This window comes from Euphorbia lathyris, chromosome 4, assembly GCF_963576675.1.
Source record: "Euphorbia lathyris chromosome 4, ddEupLath1.1, whole genome shotgun sequence".
Lineage (NCBI taxonomy): Eukaryota > Viridiplantae > Streptophyta > Magnoliopsida > Malpighiales > Euphorbiaceae > Euphorbia > Euphorbia lathyris.
Window position 1 is genome coordinate 19,983,630 of NC_088913.1, and position 20,156 is coordinate 20,003,785.

General features: G+C 35.5%; 1 long non-coding RNA gene across 5 annotated transcripts; it reads right to left on the reverse strand.

Annotated features, from left to right (window-relative positions):
- Positions 1-12,870: 12,870 nt before the first annotated feature.
- On the reverse strand, positions 12,871-17,737 carry LOC136225566 (uncharacterized). Of its 5 annotated transcripts, XR_010687161.1 has the most exons (9): positions 17,422-17,737; positions 17,253-17,324; positions 16,527-16,613; positions 15,503-15,561; positions 14,992-15,074; positions 14,376-14,908; positions 14,239-14,307; positions 13,994-14,138; positions 12,871-13,202 (listed from the first exon to the last, which is right to left on the reverse strand). It is a non-coding gene; the product is annotated as an uncharacterized lncRNA (long non-coding RNA). The 5 variants fall into 5 exon arrangements; XR_010687160.1 differs by lacking the exon at positions 15,503-15,561; XR_010687162.1 differs by lacking the exon at positions 15,503-15,561 and having other exon boundaries at positions 17,253-17,339.
- Between the last annotated feature and the right edge of the window lie 2,419 nt (positions 17,738-20,156).

Consider the following 20,156-nt stretch of genomic DNA (forward strand, 5'->3'; position numbering starts at 1 on the left):
AAGGGTATTGGAAGAGTCTAGTTTGGTATATATGTCTAAATGAGTCTACAAATATAAATAGACTTATCATAAGATCTACTTTTGTAAATTACTCTAACATTTGGGTAGCTTAAATAAGAAGCTACTAAATAAAGGGTAATTTATACAACTAGATCTTAAGAGAAGTCCATTTACATTTTTAGACCTCTTTCAACATATGCTACCAAACTAGATACTTCCAATATATTTTTCTAAAAATATCATTACAAACCCCTCATCTTCTTCAACCCATCTTCTTCCCAATTTAGTAGGCATTTTAATCTAAAGAAGAGCAGACAACATTGTAAAGGACCATGTTTCAATCTAAGAACAAAAAAAAAAACAGAAACAGAAACTAAGAACAATGAAGAATGAGTAGAAGTAAATTTTGAATGTTTAGAGTAAATTTCTTCAACCTCATCTTTTTCTTCGATCCATCTTCTACGTAATTTTGAATGTTTAGAGTAAGTGAAATGGTTCGCAAATATGATATCGGTTTGCATTTTACAAACTGAGAACCCATTTGGAGTTCCCATTTTAAATGCGAATCCAAATCATAAAATGAGAACCCCCAAATAGGTCCTTATTTCATAAATTGTGAACCTCAAATGAGTTCTCATTTCATAAACTGCAAACCCAATGTGTTCTCATTTCATAAAAAGCAAACCCGAATCATAAAATGAGAACCTTAAACAAGTTCTTATTTCATAAAATGCGAACCAAAATAATAATTTGCAAACAATAAAAAAATCCATACTTTTCAAATCCATTGTGTGAGTTATATTTGACTAAAATTGAAGTTACCGTCCACCGAAATTAGCTTAACATGTGGATATACGGTTGAAAGTTAGAGAAATTTTTGCAGAATTCAACAATTTGGAAAGTTGGGGAGATAAGAAGTTGAAGAATCTAAAAGTATTTTGGATATAATTAAAAGTGTCTAATTTGATAACATATGTTGAAATAGATTTAAAAATGTAAATAGACTTATCCTAAAGTCTAGGTTTGTAAATTACCTACTAAATAAGGCGGTGGTCAACATATATAAAGTTATATGTCTGTTGAAAAAAAAACCTATCATTCAGCAAAAACCCTAAAATCAATTGGAAGAAAAACCCTAAAAATCAGCCACAAAATGATGAAACTTAGATTTCGGTGCAATCCGAAGAAACTCGGACATTGGAAGTACCTGTGATCTACTCGATTCCACAGCTCAAATATCATCTATGTTATTCCCTTTTTCACCCTCCTACTTTCCCATCTTCTCTCCGTTTATCTCTCACCGGAAAGGATGAACTTTCCTCGCCCTCTCCCCATGACTCCTTGCTCTCTCTCGGCATAACCTCCGGCGACCTCATCTATTATGACTTTTCTTCTTCTTCTGCTCAACAACCAGGTAATTCTCCGTCTCAAATTGAAGATATAGGTGGGGAATGTAATGATCTTGAAATTGGAAAGAGATTATCCGAGCCAAATTTGTTGAGGAGGGTATTATCTGAAAATATGGGTAATGATTTCAGTGATAATAAGCTTGTTTTTCTTGCTATTCATGCCGTTCTCATAGAATCTGGCTTTGTTGGTTTCAATTCCATGTCTGGATTGAAAAAGAAAGAGAAAGCTTCAATGACTTTCACTATGTCAATTAGCTATACTCTTCCTCAACTTTTATCTGATGATAATGATACAACAGACTCAATTGTGCTGAAATTTCAGAATTTAGGACATTATGTTAATGTTAATGTCTACGGCTCCTTGGCCAATAGTCATTTAGGTCTGCATAAGTTGAACATAGATAAAAGTAGATTTGTTCCTGCTATTGGAACTTTTTGGGTAACTGGTGATGGCTGTGATAGGGTGAATGAGATGGATTCAAATGCTGAAAAAGTTATTTTTGAGTTGTGGAAATTTGTCAAGGATGGGCTAGCTTTGCCTCTGTTGATTGATTTGTGTGAAAAAACTGGTTTGGATCCCCCACCTTGCTTGATTGGCCTTCCAGCAGACTTAAAGTTTAGCATTCTGGAGTTACTGCCAGGTCAAGGCATTGGGAGAGTGGCATGTGGTTGTAAAGAGATGAAGTATTTGTCTTCTAACAATGAGTTATGGAAGGAAAAATATATGTCCGAATTTGGCACTGAGACTGGAGCTGTATCATTGCATACCTGTAATTGGAAAGCAAGGTTTGCTTCTTCTTTGAAGCGGAAGAGATTTGAACAGAAACAACGCATACGTGTTCGCGATCGCGATCTGCAACCTTTCTTATGCGTCCGACGAGGGTTCACTGGTTCCATAATAAGGCATCAGTACCTCATTGATCTCATTGATTAAGTATCAAGGGTTCGATTCCTAGCAAGCCCATTAAATTGAAGGATACAGTAATATGGATCTGTATTGTGTCCACTTTAAATACAGAAGATGTGTCAGATATTAATATGAAGTTGACCTTTAACTATTAGCTTAACTTTTTAGTTAAATTATGGAGCTGTATGTTGTTTTTGGTGATTTTTCACTACAAGAAAAAGGGGATTTAATGATGGGGAAAACCATCATTAAAAGTCTAGTTCCACTCACTAAACGTTTTTAATGAGCGGAATTTTCCCCTTGAGGAAGCACTTCTTACTAAAAGTATTAATGAGCGGAATAATTCCGCTCATTAGTAACTTACAGTGAGTGGATATTTACCCTTACTAGAAACTATATAATGATTAAAGATACGCTCATTAGAAGTATTTACAATGATTAAAAATACACTCATTATACGTATTTATAATGATTAAAAATATTTATAATAATTAAAAACCGTCTCGTTAAAAATATTTATAATGTTTTGGATTGAAGAGAGCTACTCTAAATTAAATATATTCCACTCTGAGACAAATTAAAATAGCATTAAACTTCCAAGGAAATCATCACATATCAAAGATTGAAGGTATATAGCAAATAAGCTATAATCACATTCAAAGTATTGAGAACTCCTACAAATTAATTAAATCAGAATTCTATTAAGTAGTCAAAGTAAAGAAATCTCCAAAGAATAGAGTTAAATACCAAAAAAAATTGTGCACATCAGCGAAAAGATGATGTTTATAGGAAAAATGGAGTTGAGGTGTTAGCAACATGAGTAAAAGCCAACAACAGAGAAATACAGCTCCCCACATACAATGTATTTTTCCTCTTTCTATTTCTGCCTGTTTACTATTACCAATAAAGGATGTGAAGTTATACTTGTGGAAACATTTGCTACTGCATTTTCCAATCCTTCAAAGTGACTCGATAAAGAGAAATAGGGCCCGTCAAGTTCGTGAGCTCCGTCGCAACTCCAAGTGAGCATCCAAGGTCAAAGGGGACGGAGACTATGCTCTTCCATTAATATGTTCACTATGGTTCTGATTGCAAAGGTTTTCACATATTAACACCTGATTGTAAAAGGTATTCTGTTAGAAGTCAAAACTATATATCCATTTGTTGCATTTAAAACTATCTACACAGTTATCATATATATTTTTTCTTTTCATTTATGTTTGGAAGCCTGAAATGTCTTACATATAGATAAAAATTTTGCAATCAAATATATGCAGCTCAAGTTCCCTATGTGGATGTAATTAACAATAATAAACTACTTTAATGACAGTGCAGTATATACTTCCCAATCACTAACCTTTTGAATAATATAAGCCAAGTGGATGATCATTATTCAGCCATGCTTGCTACTTAAGGCTGATTAACTACACAAACCCAAGACATCACATGCTTAGCATATAAAGTAACATTAATCTAAAATGACATCCAAAGTGTTAAATCTTAACATAAGATTACTGAACTCCAGCAAAACAGAAAAGGGGTACTATAAGAACCTTCATGCATATACACAGAACCTTCATACACCTGTATCGAAACAATAACAGAGAGGGCTAAGCAATAAAATTCAGGAGTAAATTTGCCTAATTCATTTGATTGGATATATTCCCAACCTCTTAATTTCATTGCATAAATCATGACTTGCCACCTCATCCACCTAACTATTGAAATTCCCCTTCGTTTTCAGAATAATTTCTTACTATTTCTTTCTAGTGCTATTGTCGAATTTAGTACGAGGCACAATAAAGTATTTGCCATAAACAGATACTTTTATCTTATTTATTTTTATGTAGAAAAAATAATCCCACATTGAAGGAATTAGAAATGTTTAATTATGAAAACCAACCCAACCGAACCAAGAAATGTAAGCTGAGGCTACTCACTACACTACATTCACTTATTGATATTAGCTAACACATGACTGGACTGGACCACCAAACATATCCTCCTGTGTATTCAAAGTGACACTTGGGTTGGTTGGGCAGGCAACAACTCAATATCTGATTATTGTTGTATGTAAAATACTCAAGATAAATACTCAACAATCAAACCTGACCCCGAGTTGCTAAGTCCAACTTGCAGTGGTTTCAATGGCTGCAATTATAATATCATTAGCTTCTTAGATTGCAAAAAGTTTGGTGCATAAAATTGCTCCTTATTAGGAATTGCCTAAATTAGAATTGTAACCTCAGATAACAATGATTCACACCAATCACTAAGTTAGAATTTCCAAAGGAAATCTAAATTAATAGAAACATAACGAATTGCAAAAAGATATTCAATGAACATTATAATAACCACACACTCAAGCAAAACAACCAAATCATGCAATTTTAATGAAACAGAGCAAGAGTAGGTAATACTCATCTCATCTATTGTAATCTAGAGAGACATATAACCAGTCTCAGAATAACTAAAAACGAGAGCTTTGGAGAGTATAGGGAATGTAAGAGACCAGCACCTTATCCCTGTGGAGTTCCCTATGCCAATAGCAGCTTTGGAGAGTATAGGGAATATAAGAGACCAGTACCTTAACCTCATACGAAACCATAGCTCCTTCAATAACTAAAACCGAAAGCTTCTCTTCTCACGTCCCAGCACCTGAACTGGAGCCGTGAAAGCTGTTGATACTCTAAGTCAGCGGTTCACCTTAGATAAAAGAAGAGTAAAACATCAGTGGAAGAAGGACCTCTGCATGAATGAAAGGATCAACTGTCTTTTTGCTCGCTACTTGCAGTGCTATCTTCCTTCATGCCCCATTTTGGCAGATAGAATTGCTCACAGTCGTTTTTAGTCATTGAGAAAATTGAGAAACAGTAAGAGGTTCATGTACAAGTTGAGAGATTGCAAAGATTCAAAAGGAGAAATTTGATGAACAAAACAGAAGCATAACTGTAGAGATAGAGAGGGTAATTACCAAAGGAATAAGCAGAGATGGCAAAAAAAAAAAAGCTTTGGTTGATTCTATATTTGGACTGCATATCTGACAATTGACCTAATTAGAATTTTGACAAACCCCAATGGCATGAGTAGGTCCACGAAGATCATCAGGAATAACCCCACAAAAACAAATGGTGTTTTACCTGAAAGGCACAAAAGATGAAAAGATGTACTCAAATAGCACCATTACAAAATTTTCATATAGATAGCATTTTTATAAAATGCAACCCACAATGTAGCATGATTTAACAAAAAAGGCATTCATATCAAACATAAAGATAACTCCAACAAAATCTCTGTACTTTTTGTTATCCATTTTATAATCTCTGTTTATTAATGCTCTGCTTATTAATGTTGTACTATATAAAAGGGCGGCCCGGTCGCACTACGCGTCCCCGCTGAACGAGGGTCCGGACAACAACGTTTACCGTTGCGCCAAGGCTCCCCCTCTATTAATGTTGTACTATATTTCAACAAAATCTCAACACTTTCTGATAATAAAATAAATTTTTACATATTAAGCACTTGAAAATCCAATAATTAGATATAATAAATTGGTTATCATTTTCACTAAAATTCATATATAGCCTAAAAGATCAAAATTTGTTAGTGCTCACATGAAATCAAGGACTTCTTTTGAATTAGTTCTCCTATTCTCATATTTTCAAGAAAGGGGGCAGAGCAGAGAATATAACATAGCACAACATCGATTAATTGAAATTTGTAAGATCAATTAAAAACAACTCTAACGTGATCTCATATATTCATATTTCCTTCATAGTGATCAATTAAAAACCACAAATCTAACAGAAAGCCATCAAGCATATATAGGTTCGAAATCCAGATGTGCAAATTGTGCTAAAGAGAAGTATTACCTAGTCTAAATTGGCTAAGCATATGAAGTTGTCAAACATGAAAAAATGGACAAGAGTTAAATCCTGTCATGTCAAAGAAATTTTAAAACCAATTGGAAATTTCAGCATGTTCTGTCAATGAAACTCTATAACCAAAGATACTTAAATACCCAAATCAACAATTTCTAACCTCCATAAAAAGAATTATCTTCCAATCGCCCTACCATAATAATGAAGTACGCTGATTGCCCATGCGTTCAGCAAACCCATTCCTTCTAGTTCTTTAAGGAACTTTTATTCAACCTCAAAAAAAAAAAAAACCATTTATAGATATCAAACAGAAATAAACATCAAGATGTGTCATGAAGGTAAACATAAACACATAAATTAATTGGTGTCTCAATAATTAGTGTCTTTTGTAAAGTAATTGGTTAATACATGAACCCATTTTATCAACAAAATATAATAATTAATCCACTGCTAAAAGTAACTTCCATATGTCATTGTTCAAAAAATTAAAACCAGCAAAGTAAAACTAAAATAAATGAAATCCTACTCAAAAACCATTCAACAAAACGAGTAACTTAATACAAATAATAAAACATATTGAACATATACCTAAGCAGATGCAGCGGTGGTGCAGGTAGCAGCACCGTAGAAGTAGCAGAGAAGACAAGGCAGATGATGTGTGGTGAAATCAGAAATGCTGCGTTTTATCAGTTATTTTAAGCGTTTTAGTTAAATAATGGCCTGTTTGAGTTATGCTTTAAGCCACTGCGTTTGGCTCGTTTTGTCTTTATTAAGTTTGTTATTAGTTAGTTACAAGAGAGAGAGAAGAATGACGCGTGTCTGGTCATGGTGATGTAAACTGCTATATTTAGCTGTCATTGTAATCTGTGGAAAGGCATAAAAAGAAATACAATCAGCAATCTTCTTCTCCTTTTAGCTTCTTCTTTTTCTTTCTATCTCTCCTTCTTTTCCCAGAAACTCTACCGACAACATTTGGTATCAGAGCTCGATTCTGCAGACCTCCAATCTCCCATCACATCCAAATCCATGGCAGAAGGAACACGAGCTAATGAATTCAAAAAAATGGAAGAAAATGTCAGAAAAATGGTTCAGGATATGCTTACTGAGCAGAGTAAGAAGCAGGAGCTAGCTCTCAGCGAGCTTCTCATCACCATTAAAGCGATGATGCCAGAATCGCCAGTTAATACATCACCTGGTTCTTCAAACAGCTACAATCGAGGGCCAACTCCAGAAAACACTTATCAGTTGGCAACAAGGTTTGCAAAAATAGAATTTCCTAAGTTTGACGGCGGAGACCTGAATGGATGGTTATTTCGCTGCGAGCATTTCTTTCAAATTGACAACACTCCCACTGCAACTAAGGTGCGATTGGCTTCTTTACATCTATCTGACAAGGCCTTGGAATGGCATCAATCTTACTTAAAGAATCGAGGAGACACTGGTGATCCAGAATGGGGCGAATACGTACTGGCTCTCAAAAATAGATTTGGAGAACGAGCTTATGAAGATCCAATGTCAGATCTGAAACGCCTTACTCATACAGGTACTCTTTTAGAATATATTGAGGCTTTTGATACCTGTGCTCATAAAGTGAATCTATCTGAAGAAAATGTGCTAAGTTGTTATTTGAGTGGCCTTAAGGATGAAGTTGGGTACCCAGTTTTGATGCAAGGGCCTAAGACATTACAGCAAGCTTATGCATTATCCATGATTCAGGATGCTTATCTTAGTGCTATTAAACCAGGAAAAACCTTCGCTAATAAGCCCCAAACTAACTATACTATGCCTCAAATCGCACCAAATCCGCAACCAAACTCTAAATTACCTCTATTACCTACACCAGCTATCCCAAAATCTACTTTCCCTCCAGCATCAAACACACACAAACCTAATCAACCCAATTCAACCCACCCCAGGAGATTGACAGAGGCTGAACTAGCTGATAAGAGAGCGAAAAATTTATGTTTCTGGTGCGATGAGAAGTTTGCACCTGGACATCAATGTAAAAAAAAGTATATGCACATGATTATGGTTCAGGAGTGTCCTGAGGAGGAATTTGAATCCATCAATCAAACCAATGAAGAAGTTCAGCAAGAGGAGGGGCCTATTATTTCCTTATATGCAATGGGAGGCTTGCAGGATGCATCTCTTCAAACCATGAGATTACAGGGAGCATATAAAAAGCAGGTGATACACATCCTTATTGATTCTGGAAGCACTTATAATGTATTGGACCACACTGTTGCTAAAGGGTTGGGATGCATGCTTAAGTCTATTCCACCTATTAATATTACTGTAGCTAATGGTCAAGTTGTGAAGTGTAGCCATATTTGTGAAAATTTTACTTGGACCATGCAGGGGTATAAATTCATAGCAGATTTCCTTATTATGTCACTTGGGGGTTGTGAAATGGTTTTAGGAGTCTAATGGTTAGCTACCTTAGGGAACATTCAATGGAATTTTCATTCTCTATCTATGTCATTCATCATTAATTCTATCCCTCATACCTTACAAGGTCTGTCTCACACAACTATCAAATTTGTTTCTGAGCAAAATGTCCTCAAAATGCTAAACCATGGTCATGTTGCTTTCCTAGCCCAAATTCAACACATTCCTTCCTGTCAATTACCAACTTCAGACATTCCTGCAGTCCTTGAACCTCTTTTAGAAGAATATAGGTTCCTGTTTGATAAGATTACTGCTTTGCCTCCCCAGAGATCTCATGATCATAAAATCACCTTGATTGAGGGCTCTACCCCAGTCAACATCAGGCCTTACAAACACTCTCCTCTTCAGAAAGATGTGGTTGAAAAAATGGTCCAGGAACTGCTAGACAATGGAACCATTCAACATAGTGTCAGTCCCTATTCCTCTCTAGTTATCCTTGTCAAGAAAAAAGACTCCACTTGGAGGATGTGCATAGATTATAGGGAGCTTAACAGCAAAACCATAAAAGACAGGTTTCCTATTGCCATAATTGAGGAGCTTTTTGATGAACTGCACAGTGCTAGGGTTTTCTCTAAAATAGACCTTACTTCTGGTTATTACCAAATAAGAATGCATCCCTTAGATATCCATAAAACTGCTTTTAGGACTCATGAGGGTCATTATGAGTTTATTGGCTTAACAAATGCTCCCTCTACTTTTCAAAGTCTAATGAATGAGTTGTTTAAACCATTTTTAAGGAAGTTTGTCCTGGTCTTCTTTGATGACATCTTAGTATATAGTCCTGATATGGACACTCACTTAATTCATCTCCAAGCTGTTTTTGAAGTTCTTAGAGCTAACAAATTATTAGCGAAGAAAAGCAAGTGTTCTTTTGGCAGCTCTTCTGTAGAATACTTGGGGCACATCATACATAAAGGAGGAGTGTCAACAGATCCAAAGAAGATTGAAGCAGTGCTTAAGTGGCCTATTCCAGTCAACCTAAAGCAGCTAAGAGGGTTTTTGGGTCTGGCAGGGTACTATAGAAGGTTTATACAGCAGTATGGAGTGAAGATCAAGGCCCTTACTGATCTCCTAAAAAAAGATCAATTTGTGTGGAATGATGCAGCTACTGCAGCTTTTGAAGTGCTGAAGCAAGCCTTGACCTCTGCTCCAGTTTTGGCCTTACCTGCACCAAACAAGAAATTTGTGGTGGAGACTGATGCCTGTGACATAGGCATTGGTGCAGTTTTGATGCAGGAGGGGCACCCTATTGCTTACATTAGTAAAGCATTAGCTCCAAGGCACCAGGGATTATCTGTATATGAAAAAGAGCTGCTGGCTGTAGTACATGCTGTCAAGAAGTGGGATCATTACCTAAGTCACAAAAGGTTCTTAATTAAGACAGATCATATGAGCTTGAAGTTTTTGCTAGAACAACGGATCACAACATCTCACCAACAGAAATACATAGCCAAACTCTTTGGTTATGACTTCGAAATTACATACAAGCAAGGGAAGGAAAACATTGCTGCTGAGGTTCTTTCTAGATTGCCTGTTGCTGAACTGGCTGCCTTGACCATCTCAACTCCAGCTGCAAGTTTGATGCCTGAGATTGAGGAAAGTTGGAATGAGGATCCTGCTCTACAAGCAATAATACAGGAGCTTAGTACTGGTCAAGAATTGGAAGGCCCTTACACATGGGAGGGATCTTTACTCAGGAGAAAAGGAAAGTTAGTGGTGGGAAGTAAACCGGGCCTACGATTGAAATTGATCCAATTAATGCATGATACAGCTTTGGGAGGACATTCTGGCATGCAAGCCACCTATAGAAGATTGCACATGCTGTTTTACTGGAAAGGCATGGAGAAGGATGTGAGGAATTACATCAGGGCTTGCAGTGTTTGTCAATCATGCAAGTATGAACCAATTAAGCCTCCTGGTCTGCTGCAGCCTCTGCCAATTCCTGAGGGGATCTGGATAGACATCAGTATGGATTTCATTGAAGGGCTCCCTCAATCCAATGGTAAGACAGTAATTATGGTAGTGGTAGATAGGCTCAACAAGTATGCTCACTTCTTGAGCTTAAGCCATCCATACACAGCTCAATCTGTGGCTAAGATGTTTCTGAAACACATTTATAAACTGCATGGGCTGCCAACCACAATGGTAAGTGACAGAGATCCAGTGTTTGTGAGTTCCTTTTGGGAGGAGTTGTTTAATTTGCAGGGAGTGGAAATAGCTCATTCATCTGCTTATCACCCACAATCTGATGGTCAGACAGAAGTGGTCAACAGATGCCTCGAGACCTACTTAAGTTGCATGTCGCATGAACATCCTAGCCAGCGGGAAAACTGGTTGCTATTGGCTGAATGGTGGTACAACACCACATACCACACCTCTACACAACTTACTCCTTTTGAAGTGGTCTATGGGGTTCCACCTCCTATCCATATTCCTTATTTTGCTGGAGATTCCAAGATAGAGTCAGTGGATCAGCTACTTAAAGATAGGGAAATGGCCTTAGGGGTAATGAAACAGCAATTGAACAAGGCTCAGCACAGGATGAAACAACAAGAAGATGGAAACAGGACTGAGAGGTCACTTGACATTGGTGATATGGTTTATGTTAAGTTGCAGCCTTACAGACAGCAAAGTGTAGTGCACAGAGGAAACCAAAAGCTTTCACCATTATACTATGGTCCTTATCGAGTTGAAGACAAAATAGGACATGTAGCCTATAAACTACAGCTTCCTTCACATTCCACAATCCACCCAGTTTTCCATGTGTCACAACTCAAAAAGAAGCTTGCTGTTGGTCAAGTAACAACAACTAACCTGCGAGAGGATCCAATTCCATTGCCAATGCCTTTGAAAATACTGGATAGAAGGATGGTAAAACGTGGACACCAAGCTGCAACTAAATTATTGATTCAGTGGATGGGAGAAGAAGCTGACAATGCGACTTGGGAATTTGCTTATGAATTGCAAAAAAGGTATCCTGAGTTTAATCTCGAGGAAGGGTCTTAAGAGGAGTGGAATGATGTGTGGTGAAATCAGAAATGCTGCGTTTTATCAGTTATTTTAAGCGTTTTAGTTAAATAATGGCCTGTTTGCGTTTTATGCTTTAAGCCACTGCGTTTGGCTCATTTTGTCTTTATTAAGTTTGTTATTAGTTAGTTACAAGAGAGAGAGAAGAATGACGCATGTCTGGTCATGGTGATGTAAACGGCTATATTTAGCTGTCATTGTAATCTGTGGAAAGGCATCAAAAGAAATACAATCAACAATCTTCTTCTCCTTTTAGCTTCTTCTTTTTCTTTCTATCTCTCCTTTTTTTCCCAGAAACTCTACCCACAACAGCAGAGGAGAAGAAAAGATTCCTTTGGAGATTCTTTCTTCCATTACCGTCGCCAGATCTATAAAGGTAGAGGAGAAAGAAAAAAGAAGAATAGAGAGAAATTGGGGGTATATCAGCGTATTAAGTGGAATGGTCGTTTATGGTGATGAAACGACCGGAGCCGTTGTAGGGGAGGAAGAGGTGGGTCGGAGTCTCGATGATGGTCTGAATGACTGGATTTGGAGAAGCGATGGATAACCATCAATGTCTGATTTTGGGTGTAAAGCAAAAAAAATTCACTACAAGAAATTTGGTATATAACGAGAGTTAATCCTGTAGTTAATTATATAAATACCGTCGTTATTAAATTATAACGACCGTATATACCGTTGTCGACTCTCGTTAAAACCTTTGACGTTAAAGGTATTAACGACAGTATACCGTATCCCGTCGTTAAAACTAAACAACGACGGTATGCAGCTTATCCTTCCTGCTCAATAATTAGGACAGTAATGACCATCGTTATTAACAAATTTCACCGTCGTTATTAAAACATTTTAGTGAGTGAATATACGGTTGTTATTTACATAATTCACCATCGTTATTATGACATTTTAATTAGTGAATATACGATCGTTTTTTCTATTCTTCACTGTCGTTATTATAAAATTTTAATGAGTGAATAAACAATCGCTATTTTAACAATTCACCGTCGTTATTATTGCATTTTAATGAGTGAATAGGCAATCGTCGTCGTTATTATAACATTTTTAATGAGAAAATAAACCATCATTATTATAACGTTTTCATGGAATGATAGTTCCAACTACAAAATCGGTAATTATTTCACGAATTAATGCGCTGACACGATAGTTATCTAAATATTTAACACAATAAATACAAAATCAATAATTGAAACATAAATTCAATAAAATATGACCAAATTTGTCATTTAACAAAATTGAGAACATAAGTGCCAAACTATGAACCCAAATGCGTTCTTATTCTTTCTGATATAGTAAAACAAATCAACTTGTTTCGTACATAACATGATAGAATCAAATGAATAAACAACCTCCATTACGTCTGGAAAGCTACTTCAATAATTTGTTCAAAATCTCTTCTCAGAAGAACAATCCAAATGATAATGCTAGAGACTTTTGATAATTTAAAGAATTAGGGCCATGGCTATGCGCATCAAGGAGTGGACTCTCAGCTAAACGCTGAGTTGAGGTTACTCGCTGCCAAAAGAGAAGATTTAGGTTGTTAAACGAATAACAAAAGCTCGAAAAACTTGCATTTTTTTAGCTTAATAGATTTTAATATTGCATACTAATAAAACTGGAAATCTATGAATTGCATTTGAATATCATATTATCTCGTGATCATTAGATAGCTCTGATAAAACTAAATGTTTGTATCAGAAACATTACCAGTGCAGACTTGTCTGACAAAACAGAGTCTGTTAAGAATAGATAAATTAAGGCATGCAAGATGCAAGTCTGCCAAACTGATTATACAAATTTAGAATTTTTAAACAAAAGTATTAGATACCAGTGCAGACTTGTCTGACAAAACAGAGTCTGCTAAGAATAGATAAATTAAGGCATTCAAGCTGCAAGTCTGCCGAACTGGTTATACAAATTTTAGAATTTTTAAACACAAATAGTTCTGAAAATTAGCAATGACTTCTCAAAGCTGAATATATTCTAAGCCTGAGTACTCAGACCCTTCAAGACATTGTGAAGAGAAAGCAATTTGGACATGGTCCCAACCTTGAGCAAATCTCCTTCAAGTTTACCATCTTCATTGACAATAATATAAAACAAACTAAAGATTTTTTTTTCAATATGTCTTCCATCTCTAGATCCATATATTTGACAAATTATCTATCATCCAAATATGCATCTATCAACTAGCAGGATATTAGTGTACAAACCATCAGATGTGACTAAGCTGAAGATCAAACACAACATGGATCATGTGACATAATGGTAGCATTAAAACAAGACAGGAAGATCTTTACACTCACCTGCTATTCGATGAAGGGTCACAATAGAGTTGTGCAAAAGCAATTAAGCTCGGATTAGAAGAAAAAGTATTGACCAACTGATCAACTGTACCAGAACCCATTCCTCTGGAAATTGAATTGCATGTTCTTGTATCAAACCAAGTACCTGATAAAAGAAAATTAGGCAAATTGATAAGAATTGGATCAGAATTGACAATAGTAATTTAATTTGCAACCATTCAATCTAATTATGATTAAGGATTTACCTTGAACTTTGAATTGTTGTTTTCAGCTTCCGCTTCTAATACACAACACGAACATGCAGTAGTCAAAACCTGGATCAAATGCTAATAATTAACTGGCAATTAATCAATAACACTAGGGGGTATAATTAGGATTTTACCTAGAAATTTGGTGGGATTGTTCTGCTTCTAATCCACTTGACCAAAGTAAGCTTTCTTAGAAACACGATGCAATGGTTAAATGGAGAACAAGGTCAGAGAGAATACAAGAGATTTGGAAAGTGGACGCAGATACAATAATGAAGGAGATCAATGGCAGATAATTAAAAACAGTTTAGGCCTTTTGCTTCTTTTCTTCCTGTAATAATTACTGTGTCTTTGAGCTAACAAAATGGAGAGGAAAAAATGAACAGATTTGGAAAAGATGACAACAATTAGTTCCACGGCATATTACAAGTTCCCAAGCTCCATTATATGCCAAGAAGCTTTGAAAAAAACATTAGGGGGTCCTTAATTTTTCATTGTTCGGTGCATTAAACTTCCCAAATATGTTCAAATGTAATTTGACATGGGATTAAGAAGCCTCCAATTACCCAACCTCCAACAGTTAGCCAATTTATGCTTCTTTTGTCTCCTTCTCTTTTATTAATATCTCCTCATTGTTATTGTTCTCAACCTCCTCATCTGCTCCTTCCTGTCCAATCATTCCACATACATTTAGATAACAAGGGAACTTTTGGTTACATTTTAGAAATCAGATAACTAATGATTCCTTACCTCAATCTCAGACTCTTCTGGCTCATTCCTCATATCTGAGATAACAATTCAAGAGATATCAGTCGCCAACATCGCCAACGTCACTGCACACCAGATAAAAATAACATATATATGTAAAATATAAAAAGATTGAAACGCGTTTCCAAAAGACGAAAACGTTTCAGTATCTGAACTCTTTAACAGAAAATTAAGTTTAGAATTTCCTAAATATTTTAGTTGGTGTGCAAGATACTGAGAAGTAAAAAGAAACCATAAAACAAAATGTCATTTTCCTTCATATAGTTCTTCCACTTAAATTTATAGACAAGTGGTCTTTGCAACTATTTATATTAGAACATATTAGTCTTTGCAATTATATTATGATGAAAAGAAAAATAAATTACATCAATCCAATACTCGATTCCATACGGCAACATTAGTCAAGGACCAAAAAAAGTCTCATAATCTTTGAAAATCAAATAATTAAATTTCATAGTTGTAAAAGGAAACAGATCAAACACATGGTGGGTACCCAAATATTAGTTGATAATAGAGCCAGGGAAACCATTACAGGTACGAAAATAAGTGCCCCTGTTAAGAGAAGAAAGAACCCAATTTGCAATTCAAACACGGAGAAGTAATGCTATTTTATGTGGACTTCAATTTAACATCAGCATACACTTAGTAGTGCAATTGGATTTAACAATTAAGCAGCTTCAAAACCTAGTATACCAACAAAAAGAAAATCTCAGATACAATTATTTTCTGAATAGATTAGATATTCCGTGACTACAAATTATGGAAATGCAAAAACTTAACTAACATACCTCAAGAGAGAAGGATGACACGAAAGGCTACACTAATGACAAAAGAAGGTTAACCAGTTCTATATAACAGCTGGTTTACTACCAGTTCTGTTATACAGAACTGGTTCCAGTAATTTTTATTCGTTCAGGTTAGGTCTCAGTTCAGATCACTAACTAACAGATTCGAATACATTTTTTACTTAAATATTCATTAATCAAGGATTATATGCGTCTCTGATCAAGATAAGTAATAAAAAGATGATCGTTTTGTGTTTTCTAATTTATTTAGTTCTTTTTTACCTCAACTGTTTCTTCCATGTATATATTTGAGCCCATAAAGAAGCTATTAGCAATTTATGTCGTTGATTCATAGTTCTGTATAACAGACTGGTAGTAAACCAGTTCTATTATACAGAACTGGAACCAGTTACAACTGGTTCCAGTTCTGTATACAGAACTGCTACAGAACTGGTTCCAGTAACTAAACTAGTCATAATAGTCATGCTGCAAGAATGAATAGTTAGGTTCATGTGTAGATTACAAATTTCTATACAGGGAACAAGAACACCATACTCTAACTACTAGACATGAAATTGCCACTAAACTTCAACAGTCTAACTACCTAAGTGAAAAATAGAAAATTAATGTTTCTTCCAAAATTAATGGTTCTTCCACTTAAATTACTATGTGACTCCATCCGCCTGAAAATTATAAACTTCATTAAAGTGTAATATCAGCTGAACTGCAAACCTGATTTAGGTAAAGTCTAGTTTTAACAATACTAGATCTCCCAGCATTTTTGAGAAAAAGCAGCTAAGCTTTTACGGGTCAAGTATCCTGCAGGAACACACACGCACAAAAAAAAAAAAAAGGAAACATCTAAAACTGAACATAAAAATAGCCTAATACATCAATTGAAGGAAAATTTGGTATTTCGACTTTTCCAAGTTAATTGATCTAATATGGTTGCTATTCTCTTCAGCTCTTCTAGCTCTAGAAACCTCATGCTATGTTTCATTTATCTTAAAACAACACTCGTCCTCAATAATGCTTAGATAATTAAGATGGAAACACATAATATACAAAGCACTTATACATATAATTATATGCAAAATCTCAAGCTAATGTATGCTCTGTATCTTAGCTAGAGAAAGAACAAATTTGATTATCTAAAGAGTGCTTCAGTTAACTATTCAAGTAAAGAGTGCTTCAGTTAATTATATGCAAAATCTCAAGCTAATCTGCTAGCATAGCCTCATGTTTCTTAATATAAAGGAACTAGACCACAAATTCACCTAAAAACAATGTTAATATGAAGAATGAAGCTAGTCAAACCTAAAAGCAGTTAAAATTTGAACAAATGAAATAAAAACTAAGAAGCCATAGAAGTGACGATAAAACCATGATCTAAACAGAGCTAAGCAACAGCATTATTGGGAGTAGAATGTAGAGCGATTAGGAGGATAAATTGATTACCTGTAACAGAGATTGACGAGGCCGCTACAAAATCTCTTTACTCACTGTGCAGAACCCTCTGAGGCAGAAACCCTAAAACACATAGAACTAAGCTCAAAACACAAATAAAATTAGTAATCAAAACAGAGTATTAAGCAGTCAGCGTAAACCTAACAAATAATCGAAGTACCTGAGTGATATGAATGTCGGCTTGAATTGGTTTTCTTGTGCTTCGACACTGATTCTTATAAAGCGGTAAAGGAGGAGGAGATGGAACTAAAGGGGTTGCGGGCGGTGGAGATGGTAATAGCGTGGGCGGCGGTGGAGATGGTAATAGCCGGTTGCTGCCGGTGGTGCGGGTGGAATCCTTCATCTAGGAGGAATTGATAAAAAGGCTAAAGGATTGGGATAAGGGATTGAACAATTGTTCAGAAACCAAACGGTTTTGAGATCGCAAATTTCATTAGCGCTCGAAAGGGTTTAGGTTTTCACTGACTCAAATTAGATTAGCGGGAGTAATTTCAGCAAAATAAAATATAAAAAATATTGAAAAAATACATACTTTTAATGTTTATTTTAGCGCCAAATACCCCCAAAACTTATTGGGAGGGTAGTTTAATAATAGTGACGTTTTTTTTTTTTTGGTGTGGTTAATAAATGGTATATCAACAACGAGAGTAATATATATTAATAACAACAATTTTTAACATTTTTTATTATTGGGGCTGGATCTTCTCTAAACCGGTGGAGCTTGTTGAGCTTGTAGCGGTTTTATGGTGGATCATTTGGTGTTATAGAAATGACATTGTGTGGAATCGGAAGGGTTCACATGTCTCGATCCTGTACCATTCGGCTGGCTCCTTTTTACAGGCCTGGAAGAAAGCGCAGGCGTCTGTTTCTTCTTCAGGCAGTCCGGCTGTGCCAAGCCTGACGGTGTGGCAGCGTCCTCCAACAGGCTTCCTAAAATTGAATGTGGATGGTGCGTCATTCGCGGACGAGAATGTGGCTGGGTTTGGGTGTATTGTTCGGGATGAGTCGGGCCGTTTTGTTGCGGCTAAAAATGGAACCTTGCAGAATTATCAAGATGCATCGTTCATTGAAGCGCTATCGGTCCGTGAAGCTCTTAGTTGGATCAAAGACCGCGGATGGAAGGATGTAATCATTGAATCAGATTCTTTGATCGTGGTACAGTCTATGGCCCGCCCGTTAGAGGTTTCATCTCCTTTTAACGCCTTAGCCAATGATTGTCATTTTTCATTGAACGAGTCTTTTAATTGCTCTATTCGTTTTGTCTGTCGTTCTGCAAACTCTGTTGCTCATTTGTTAGCTAGAAGTAGTATTTTACCTTTACATCGGGGTGAGTGGTTTTCTGTACCCCCTGATTTTATTTGTAATATGTTTTTTCTTGATTCTTAATATATACTTCTTTGGTTGTAAAAAAAACAACAATTTTTATTTACGGTCGTTAATATTATAATTTTTAACGAGGGTAATTTTTTACCCATGTAGAAAGGCATTTTTAACGAGAGTATCAAATGTACCTTCGTTAAATTTGGTTGTTATAGAATGAATTTCTTGTAGTAATTGGGGGGATGTCTAAATGTGAAACCCTTTAAAAATTGGGAAAATTTTGGGGGAAACAGAACCGCACTAGGATGAAAAGTGAAAAGGAGGATTTAATGAGTGGAATTTTAATGAAATTTAGAAAAAAAATACATTTTAGTCAATAATAGTATAGTTGTATAATTTCTACTCATTAAACATATTGATAACATATTTTTAATGAGTGTATTTTTAACCCACATTAAATTTTGCTCATTAAAACCTCTTTTTAATGAGACTGGAGTTGTATCATTGCATACCTGTAATTGGAAAGCAAGGTTTGCTTCTTCTTTGAAGTGGAAGAGATTTGAACAGAAACAACGCATACGCGTTCGAGATCTACAATCTTTCTTACGCGTTCAAAAAGCCAAAGGTTCATTGGTTCCATAATAAGGCATCAGTACCTCATTGATCTCATTGATCAAGTATCAAGGGTTCGATTCCTAGCAAGCCCATTAAATTGAAGGATACGGTAATATGGATCTGTATTGTGTCCACTTCAAATACAGTGGACATTTGTTTGTGAAGATGTGTCAGATATTAATATGAAGTTGACCTTTAACTATTAGCTTAACTTTTTAGTTAAATTATGGAGCTGCATGTTGTTTTTGGTGATTTTTTGCTGTGAATTTTTGCCCAGGGTAATAATATAATTGTGTTTGTATGTAACTTTGCGATTTGTTATTAATATATCACATTAAACCTTTTAAATATCCATTATATCTAAAATATTTAGCATGTTACTAACACCAATCAACATACTACTCTGCCTATTTGGCTTAATGCCCATAACCAGTCATAAGACCGAACAAAGGAGGAGAGTTTATATACAGGTTGCAATATGTGATGGTGGTATTTGTTTTTTCGTGTTTTGTTGTGTTTTATTGAGTTGTGGGTTAGTGAATCTTCTTGTTTTACATGGTGATAGCCTCTGTAACTAAAAGTTGTTTTGAGGATATGCATAATAGTTTTTTCTTTTTCTTAGTGATACCTGTGAAGAATATGATATGGATAGATGCATACAAAAAAATAAAAGTAACTAACACGTGGATATATTGTTTTGGTCAAAAATTTGAGTTGACTTATACTGATGACGTGTCAATCATGACATCATTTCGATGTATTTTAACTACTTAAATCGCTGAAATGATCTAATTAGGACAAAACTTAAAATTGAGTAATTTTATTGAGAGAAATTGAAGTTGAGTGACTTTTTTGAAATAAACATATAAATTCAATGACCAACGGCGCATTTTAACCCCTGTTCGTTGGGTATAACTTTGGTTATAGTAGAAGTGCTATAATTAATTTAGTCACTCTAAT